General features: G+C 31.6%; 1 protein-coding gene across 1 annotated transcript in view; it reads right to left on the bottom strand.

Moving 5' to 3' along the window:
* Positions 1–11,127, bottom strand: part of LOC112593085 (zinc finger protein castor homolog 1) — an 85,046-nt gene extending 73,919 nt beyond the window's left edge. Inside the window, 1 exon segment of the mRNA XM_025337344.1 lies at positions 10,193–11,127. The gene's annotated coding sequence lies outside the window, so the exon portion shown is untranslated.
* Positions 11,128–11,211: the final 84 nt, after the last annotated feature.

An 11,211-nucleotide genomic window follows, 5' to 3' on the forward strand; every position in this document is an offset into this window, starting at 1 on the left:
GGTTTTCAAAATGAAAAATAATAAAACCACTCGAAACATGTATATTTTATATGATATTTAATATGTAGGTCAGTAGTCCTCGCTTTCGGGGTGAACCGTGTTATGCGAAAACTGCATTGAAATCAATTCACTGTAACATATATCGACATATCACCGTCACTACGCCACCGCATTCATCGTCGGATAATATCGGTTTCTACTACTTCTTGATTCTCTTTCTTCAAACCCCTTCAAAACCTTCTGTCTATGCCACCACTGGTAGGTATGACTATATATTATATATACACACACACACACATATATATATATATATGTATATAATACATATGATTGCAACGCAATCATTTTCGGGTTTCCATAAGTTTTGACGATAAAAATGTACTTTTACACGGGAAAATGTCGTAAAAGTCTCGACGTTATCGGTTTTTTTTGCAGACGGTAATGTATTCGTCTGCTGGGAAAAAGAAATGAAAAAAGAAAAAAAAGAAATGTTGCAGTCTTTGTTGTGTGTTTAAACTGCTTTTCAGTATTGATCCGAAAAAGTTTTTCCTCAGTTTTATTTATTTATTTTTTTATAGCGGTCGAGTACTAGGAAAAAGTCAGGAACGAAGGACAGGGACTCGCAGCGTGTTTTGTGTTTGTGTGTGTGTGTGTTTGTGTGTATATATTTATGTATAATTTGTTTATATGTCTGGAAAAATTTTTAATCTAAACGGAAATTAATTTTTTTTAAAAAAATCGATTCGGGGGTGGTCGGTTTTATTTGTATAGATCGGCGGATCGGCCTATGATACACACACGCACCCACGCACACACATTTATGTCTATAATCGGACAAAACGTACTACAGTTGCAATAAAAAGCGCATACAACAATGGTTGTATGTAATATAATAATTGATGTACGACCGGCATTATATATACTGTATATATATATATATATATATTATATATAAATGATCGTACATTATGTACGCGAACGATTATTACAATTTTTCCCGTTTTTTTTTCTCTCGTTCCATCCCTACCCTGCAGCTCCCGTTTCGTTGGCTCTCCGCTACCATATTATTATTATATAAATACTATTTATTTATTTATTTATTTCTATATCGCGCAGTTAGCTATGAGAACAAAAAAAAAAAAATACGAAATAATAGTATAATCTCGTCGCGATATTGGTTTATATATACATAAAACCCGGTTTTAAAAGCGCATAATAAAACAGTATTAATTCATATGTATACATGTATCTCCGAGTACGTGTGACGTGTGTGTGTGTGTGTATGCGCGCACTCATATATAAGTGTATCATATGCTAATCCTAACTGCTCCCATTCCAGGCGCGTACCCGCCGCCGCCGATCGTCGTACACCGTACCGGTTTTCGCAGCCTCGCACAATCTGCATCTATATCTATCGCCACCGCCACCGCCGACAGACGGAACCGGCAATATTCCATTACGTTTGTTCGAGTTCAACGGACATTATGCGTGTTCTCTCCTTAAACGCACATTATGCGCGTTCCGGCCAGCACTGTCACCCGCTCTCAACACACTCCTCTCTCAGATACTGTCGCCAAAGGAGCCCGCGATAGAGAGACGATTAAAAAAAATTAATTTCGCTACCGACGACGACGACGACTTTTCGACGAGAACTGTTACGATCGACGAGATCAAAAAACGGTAAACATCAAAATAATATTTTTCAAATGATATTTTCGTCGCTCGTGTTATGAGACGATGATGATATTAATAATTGGATATTAAAAGAAAATGATACGGTATGATTACCCGATAAAATGACTGGTCAATTATTTTATTATTTATCATATTTTACGAGTAAAAACAATGAATATTGTATTGAGGTAACATATTGAAATAACCTATCTTATCCAAATTGATTTAGTAATTTTTAATATTTCAAATACAAAATTATGATTTTCATTAATTTTATTTTAATTGAATTGCATAATATATTACTTATGTTTTTTAGAACATTATATATTAATAATAATATTATGTATGTTTATTATCTTTTAATTAATAAATATGTTATAATATATAAAGGAATATTAATATTACTAAATATTTCATGTCACGGACTTATAATTTTAAATAAATGGCAACCCTAACTTCAAAGAACAATTATATAACTATACGAGTATAAAATACGTTGCACTCGATATCTGTGGAATTCTCGTCCGATTCCTTTGCGAACGAACATAATAATAATAATAATAACATTAACAATAAATATTGCAGCACGTCCCGTTGCCACCCGTCGAGATCGTAAAGTCGTAAGTCGTAACGTTCGTTTTGTTATGAGTGGTGGCGGTGACGGACGAAGAGATTCACGGTGTGACGAGTTCGTGGAAAATAATGGTTTGCAAAAAAAAAAAACCGATATACTAATGCGTTTGCAAAACTGTTAAAGATGTATTTAAAAAAATACCCGACTCAGTAGACGTGCACGTATTTAAATGTATATACACTGCGAAAAATACTTTAAAAAACCACATCTGGACCAGTTGTAAAAAATACAAATATTCATACATAAAGGCATATATTATAAACTGCAGTGATTGAACTCTTTTTTTCCAAAACTATTTCGGAGTTTATCTCTTCCGAGTTTTCTTAAACACTATGCTTAGGTAGCACTGCACAATGGATAGGTCTTGTCGCAGTACATTTTCACGTCATTTGCATCAACATTTACCTAATTTAATTCCGATTATGTACAGACGTTCGTTATAATACAACACGGTCGTTACTTTATAACATTAGGTATATAAACGTCATTTTTCGTTTCCGTCGTTTCATTCGGTGCGGAGTTTTTATTCTTCTCGGGATTTTATCACCACAGTTATAATGGTTATGTGGTCCGTGTACGATAAGTGAAACTAGATATTATTTTTATGTGCAACGCGTATATTGGTTGATCTCAACGAACATCTTTCCTCAGTCCTCGCTTACTCGATCTGTTATTGTGCAATACTACTCAAAAAATGTACCCATTAATTATCGTTTAAGAAAACTCGTACCCATAGCGAGACGAAAATTACTTAAACGATAACAACTTTTTAAACATTGTTTTATTGTAGCATACACAGTTTTAGACATTATTTTGTTCTATATTTAACGTTATAGATACCTATTTACATTATTTGTATGGATAATAGATTAGTTCTGTTAGTATAATATATCTTTATGTATTTTGTCACGTCCGAATAACAGTCTCCGCCCACATAATGCAGATGTGGTCGGGGCTCGAAAGATTATTTTCGTTGTTTATTCGATTTAAAAATATTTATCATAAATTAACGTTAAGTTATCATTCTCTTCGATGAAAAATATACCCGATACTGCAGAGTTTCGGTGTTGACTGTTGGCATATGATGGGTCCTTGCCAAGATTTCGGCATATCATACGTACGTATGTAGTGCGCGAATGAAAAATATCTAAAAGATGTATAGTAACTTCATGTACTTATCTATATGTACTACGAAATAACATTATAATATTTTATATAAATAATACCACCGCTGGGCGTTGATTATAATAATATTATATGGTACTAATAGTTTCTATAGTGTTTATACCAGCTATACCTACACATTTTAAGATTTCAGTGGACATCGCGAATAACTACGAAATCGCGCGCGGTGATCGGAATCATAATATTATTTCATTATATGTATCACAGCGTCCGGCGTACACGAAACGGACTCGGAGAACAGATAATATCCATTGTATGTACGCGGCGGACGGGTAGAAGGGAAATGGTCGCCTCTGTATAATAATAATACGCGAGTGAGGAGCCATATGGCCGCGGCGTTGTCTATACAACATACATGTGTACATGTGTGTGTGTGTGTTTGTGATGTCTGTATGTATAATAATAACGCGTCGGCAGAAATGCGCGTACAAGACGATGGTAGTAGTGATGAGGGGGGGAGAGGAAATATTAATTAAAAAAAAATATAAAATTTAATAATAATAATTCCCCCACGGCTCGCTCTGAGTAAAAAATATTCGTGTAACAGGATAAAGACACTAGCACACGCGAGATTTTTCAGCCAAAAGAAAGGTTTATGGTTTCCATGCGCGCGTATATAGTGTATATATATATATGCGAGCAAGCGTATGTGTGTGCTTGTGAATTATGTCTTTGTTTGTTCTTAGCCGCTTTTTTCGACGTTTCGTATATTAGTGCCTTTTTTTTTTTTATACATATTTTTATAATTATTTATTCGGCCAATTCAGACGGATGATTGCGTGCCGGTCAACAGTAAAACAAAAAAAACAAAATACCTAATACTATAAAAAACCGATTCTTCTCATTTGTGTGTATGATATATGTATCATTCATATTGTATTTATTTTATATTAAACTGCAACGTCGATAAAAATGCATGCGAAATTGGCTAGCAGTGAATTTCGAAATAAATCCGGGCGCTATGTAGTACTCGTTCGTTTTCCATTCGTTTTAGCATATTAAAATAACCAATAATACCTACTATATATATTATAAAAAAATAATAACGTTATGTTTATATATATTTTAATAGTTGGTAGTTGTACATTTTTTGTTAATATTTTTATTGCATGCGCGCGTAGTTGCATCTGTACCGCTGGATTCCGCGTTACTGCAGTGCCCATACGTGTTTTTCCATACCGAGAGAAATGCGCGTACATGAGCCGTGGACTTTTGATTCCAGGAAAAATTGTTTTTCCGCACATTTTTATTGTTCATTTTTTTTTTTTTTTATAACTATTATATATATTTTGATTTTAATATAAATGGACTATTGCAATAATATAAATTCCACGTGCACACACGCGTGGGTTATAGAGAATAATAATAATAATATATAATATATAAGAATGATAAAAATTGCGAATTCCACCCGAGAAAACCAAGGACGAGTAGTCGCGGAAAGATATATTATCATGCATATTATTTAATAATCCCTCTATAAACCACAGCGTACACGGCGTAATAACATAATAATTTATAGATGTATAATATCATGACGAACTTTTGAATGCGCGTTCGTAACCTACCTATATATATAAGTATAGGGGGATCCGGTATCCACTATCCACCTAATACTCGGTTATAATATTTATCGTAGGCGTATTGTATATTTGTTTTTTCTTATTTTATTTATTATCCGGTATATTATTGATTCCACATAAATAAATTTACGATTTAATATACTTATTGTATATTTGTATATTGTATACAGGTTATACCAGTGAATTATTTTATATGCCTGGTGTTAATAATTTATATAATATGTAATATAATAAACTATATTCGTTTGATACTTCTGATTATGTATTATATTTTATTATGTTTTAATTTAATGCTGGCAAAAGTGTGTTATTGTTATTATGTATGGTGAAAATTTGGTGGAAAAAATATTGCTATTACATAATTGAAAGAACATTAATGCAATTTGTCGTTTTTCTCGTGATTCGTTAGCAATAGTAAAGGACACACACAAGAAACGTATGCTATATAATTTATACTAATGCATATAACGATAAATAAATCGATCAAACTTAATAGAATTTTAGAAAGTTACTTTATACAAGATTAATTACAAAAATTTAAAAAAAAAAAACTAAAACATATTTGTTAAAATGCCAATGATCGGAACATATTTTAACACCGCTACTGTATACGTATATATTAATATAGTCAGAGAATCATAAAATTGCCAAATTCTCTGACTTGGCGTCAGTCAAAATGATTGAATTCTCAATAATCGCTCAATCGATTCCACGAGTTGTGCTTAGATACAAGATGATCGATGATGATAATAATAATATAAGTAATATATTGTTATGAATTATTTTAATGACGCGTGGTGCTGCGTATAATATCTGACGGTTTACGACTCATGGCGATTTTGTTGTTTTAATTGAATTCTAAAATGTTTTTTCCTTATATACATGTTTTTTTTATCGGTTCCCGGGGAATAAAAAATCTATTATATTATAATGTTTCGAGCACGTATTATAGAACTCGATAAAATTGATTCTGGGTAGTAAAAATGTACGAGAATTTTATAGTTTTTGAATAATATACTATTACTATAAATTATAATGTGCGGTTAATTACTTGGTCAAAAAGTAATAAGGCCCATTATATTATATTATCGTGATGAGTGCAACAGAGGCGACGGCGGGTTGTGCGGTGCACGCGTTTATTGGGCAATTAATAGATTGGGTGACAAATAATACTGAAATACAAATAATATGGTATGCGTAATGTATTATCTGGTCGCGGTCTCCTATATATCTACATATAATATTATGTGATACGAATACTAGGTTTTTTAAATTTATGATGATGAAATTTATTTTTACTTAATATTATACATGGATGAAAAAATAAACAAACATCGTTAAATTTTTGCATTTCTAACAATTATATATATGTATATATGATAAGAATATCACTAAAAAAATAATATTATAGCATGAAATAAGTTTATCGAAAGTCAAGACGTAATTTATTTATAACAATAATAATAATTTAAAAAATATAATACAGAGTGTCTGTGAAGTGTAAGTACCTATTAATGTGTACACATTATAAAACGTGTAATTGTAACTTATATCCTTATAATTTAGGTACGCGACGTTTACGCGATGAAAAACATAAGTAATTAGTTTAAAATAAGAAGTGAGCACGGTTCGCGCCTTTAATGTTTAAGAAACCTTGACAGAGCGTCGAGTATAGGTACACACTACACGCAACTCAGAGTAAACAAACAGTAGCGGACACTCCTATATCCGGCGTAGTGTATCCTTTACACATTATACGTATACGCGTGTATGCGGATACCCTTTCACGTGTTCGCTCGTGTATGTAGACGAAAATATTGGTAAATAAGAAAAAAGAAAGAATGAAAAAATATACGTGAGGACAAACGTTTTCGATTTTATTTTTGAGTATGGTAAAAATAATGTGTACACGATGAACACTGGAACACGACGCTCCACTTTTTTTTTTACACACTGAGCTGCACCTTTTTCTCGACAACTATAAGTATTATTATTATTTTACAGATAGAGATAAATAAAATAAAATAAAAACATATGACCGCGACCTCCGGCGAAAAGACATCAAACATTTGGCCGTATAATAATTATTTATGTTCGGTATTATTTGACGATTTTTTTTTATTTCACGTTTTGGGTTCGCCTCCCGGTGAAAATATCATTGTAGGGTAAACGATTATATATAATATATGTAGGTTTATGTATGTATTTATTTTATATTTTAAATTATTATGAGATATAATATGTCCGAAGGGTTTCTTCTGTTATTCGAAAAACTTATCAGCCGGCAGTTGGGTAATGGGTATATATTATATTATATTACACGTATAAACGGGTGTCTGCTTCGCGAGTATATTTTGGACGGCAAGTCAAACACATATAATACAATATATAATAATACGAATACGTGAGATATAAAAGAAATGCGTGAAGGCTGTAAAACTTTTATTAGACGGATCTCGGCGATAATGCTCAGCTCAAAAACGAGAGTATAAAATTTGTCATTTTTAATGACCACGTGTAAATCAACTATACTGGGTGATTCATTTATCGGACAACACTCATTATTTTAAAATCTATTAATGTTTTCAAAATATTTTTTTTAAATATATATTTTTTAATGTTTCTTATCTCTATAAGTTTTTAGATTTTTATTTTTTTGGATAACAATATACATTTTTTATATCATATTATACAGCAGTATATTTTTAGAAGTATTTTTATGGATAAAAAATGAAATCGGATGAGTAGTTTATGAGTTATAAGTATTTAAAGTAACGGTGAGCGGAGTGGAAAGGTACAGAGATACTCCAAAAAATATTAGTCTACTAATTCCACTTATCTAAACTTTAAATACTTATAATTCGATAAATACTTGCTCGAATTTCGACTTTAATGTATCGAAATACTTAAAAAATATTATATCTCAGAATATGAAATAAAATATGTAAGTTGTCGTTTAAAAAAGTAAAAAAGTAAAAAAAAATTAACGACAAAAAATTATTTAAAATATATAATATATTTTTTAAATTATGCATAATTTGACCTAAAATTGTGTGAAAAAAATTTTTTTAAGATACTAATAGATTTTAAAATAATAAGTTTTCGTTAAAAAAGTCACCCTGTAGGTACATAATATATTATATTATGTTTTTTTTATCATTATAAATATTTGAATAATAAAGATTGAAATGAGTTTTATTTGAAATAATAACGTTCTGTGAATGTTATTTAATATAAAAATTCTAAGACAGTAAAACGTATTTAATATAAAATGAATGGAATTTTGTAATAATAATATATTTATTATATATCAAGTTTTTACAATAATTTGTAGGTGCATGTATGTCTCTGCGTATTCGCTACAAAAAATTACACATTTAGCACAGGTAGCACGAATGTTTACTTTAAATGGCTTCCTGTGTACAGGTGAGACGGACTTCTTTCCGGAAACCAAAAAAAAAAAAAAATGATGAAATTCTACACGAATTAAATGCATTTGTAAGCACTATTACGAAATCGAAAGAAAAAACATTGTCGGCTAACATTTCCGAGGTGCCGTGTTCTATTTTAGATGTCGCACAAATATGATAAATTAATTATTGCATAAAACATATATTATATATTAGTAATGCACTAACACAAATCGATCAGAATGTTAAACAATATGTTTTATCATAGAAAATGTATTTATAAGAAATTTAATTATGTAAAAAAAAATAAACAAATATTTAGTGTATGGCAGATTGGTTTAAATTTAAATGAACATAAAATAGTTGATAAGTATCTTCTCATTTGTAGTGCACTGAACTTGAACTTGTTTATATGGACAATATAAACGAACCTATAGTAAGATAACTGAATAATATTTCGGAAAATGCGATGAAATCTTATAATTTTAATTGGTCTATGATATAAATATGAAATTGCAAGGGTGATAAGTGATAGCAGAATATAGTAAGAAAATTTATTGAAAATACAAGTATATTATTTAGTGTTGTAGGCATAATATGTGTATTAAAGACTATAAAAAAAAAACACCTAATTGATAAAAAAAAAAAATAGTAATACATAATATTGGACGTTTTAATCGTTATAGGTAAGCTTTTTACTTAGTTACATGAAAAATCGTATAAAAGAGGGAGAGAAGGGGAAAGAATTAACAAATTAGAATAAAAAAATTATTAGATAACAAGGCGTATTAATTAGTTTAGGTCAAATAGTCTTATTTTTTTCATCGTTTTTTTGCAGGCTTACGTGAATTTATCATAAATTTTTTATGGATGCCACTTCAAGTCCAGATAAGACTGAATTTCACGAAATTGAATGAATTTTCTTGTTGAGCAAATAATTATAGGTGGCGCTTAACAATAATTATGTTCAGATGGCAAATAATAATAATTGTCTTCAATTCCTAGAATACTGCGATTGCCAAAATAATTGCATCAATAATTTCTATCTATTATTTTTATCAATAAAGTATTTATTTTTTGGTTTCTAACATTCTAAGCCATACAATGAAGACTAATGTAAATGAATTCACATAGTTTAATATTTTATACCCGAGTATTAGGAAATTGAATAAATTTTTAAGTGAAATTAAGCATAGTATCGTTTAATTAATTAATTATAGCTAGTAAACGAGTTTCTGAGCGCGATTGTGTATTTTACTGTGTATTGTATACGGTAATTAGTGGGAATTAATACAAAATTGTGAAATATTTCCGATTACGAATTTTGTAAACGCAAACTGTTTTTATTCTATTTATTATACTATAATTTACTATAGGTAAAAATCGGACTGTAGCGTAAATGGTAAATGTGATGGGAAAATAAAATCTGGAAATTATAAAAATATTTATGAATAACCAATAATAACTACAAATAATCGTTAACTGTCGCGTGAGATAATAATTTAAATTTTTCATACAGATATCGACTAGGACGACGAAAAAAAACATTTTTAACCTTTTATGGTGTCATTATCGGGCAGAAAAAATGTATACGCTTGCAGCAATAGCAAAGAAAAAAAATTGAATCGTCAACGTTTTTTGAGTGAAAAAATTAAGTTAACGTTAATATGTAAAAAATAATACTATGACGATGATGATTTACTTACAGTAACAGCCGATCGTGATGTACAATCACGCACACGTCCTGCGTCCACGACACTTGCACAAACAGTGAGAATTTTAACAATGAAATTTTTGTACGGTTTTACCGCAAAAAACAACGGAAAAATTAAAATAAATAACAACAAATAAATATTACTAAAAAAAAAAAAACTGTTCGTAAATGTCAAAATTAATATATACAGGTGCGTATATATCGGTGTTTTAACGAGCGCGTCACTTACTCACTCACTCGGAAAACACGGAAAAAAAAAATTTTTACAAGTATACAAAACTAAGAATCGGCGAAAATCCACAAAAATCGCGAAACAGTCGACGAGGGGCGAACGGCGGCACTCACGATACGCGGTGTTGGCATGTCGCGGGCGCGTGTTCGGCGGTGCGGATAAAAACACTGTAATATATATATATATATATTCTATATTATGCTATATTATACTTGAGCAAATGACACGATAAAAAACAAAAAAAAAAAAAAAATCAAACAAACAAAAATCGCATTAATCGTTGCGGAGCGACGTGCAGAACAAATCCGAGGAAAATCTCTCTGCTCCGGCGAGAAAATAATGAAAAATTTTCTCTCCCCCGCGTGATATGCGTAGTCGGTCCCGCGGTGGGCAGAGGGGTCGGTCGGACCGCGTGTGCTTGCCGGGCGCGCGCGCGTGCAGTGCTGTACGGACGACGGACGACAGCGGACAACCACGGTGACGGCGATTGCGACTGCGACGGCGGCGGTGGCAGCGGCGGCGGCGGCGGAGCGACGAATGTATATTATCCCGCGTGCGTGCTGCTGCGGTGTAATTTTTTTCCTCCTTTTTATTATTTTTTATTATTATTATTATTATTAATTTCGCGGCGCGTGTATGTCGTACCGCGTACAGTGTAATAGTCGTCGTCGTCGTAGTCGTCGGGTGCCGGTGCCGGTGCGGTGGCCAGGTGACACTGAAACGTAAAATTCGAAAAGCAGGAAACCCTTCGTATCCCCACCGCGGACGCGGCGACGGCG

The sequence above is a fragment of the Melanaphis sacchari genome, unplaced genomic scaffold (assembly GCF_002803265.2).
Source record: "Melanaphis sacchari strain LSU unplaced genomic scaffold, SCAv2.0 Contig1_pilon_pilon, whole genome shotgun sequence".
NCBI lineage: Eukaryota > Metazoa > Arthropoda > Insecta > Hemiptera > Aphididae > Melanaphis > Melanaphis sacchari.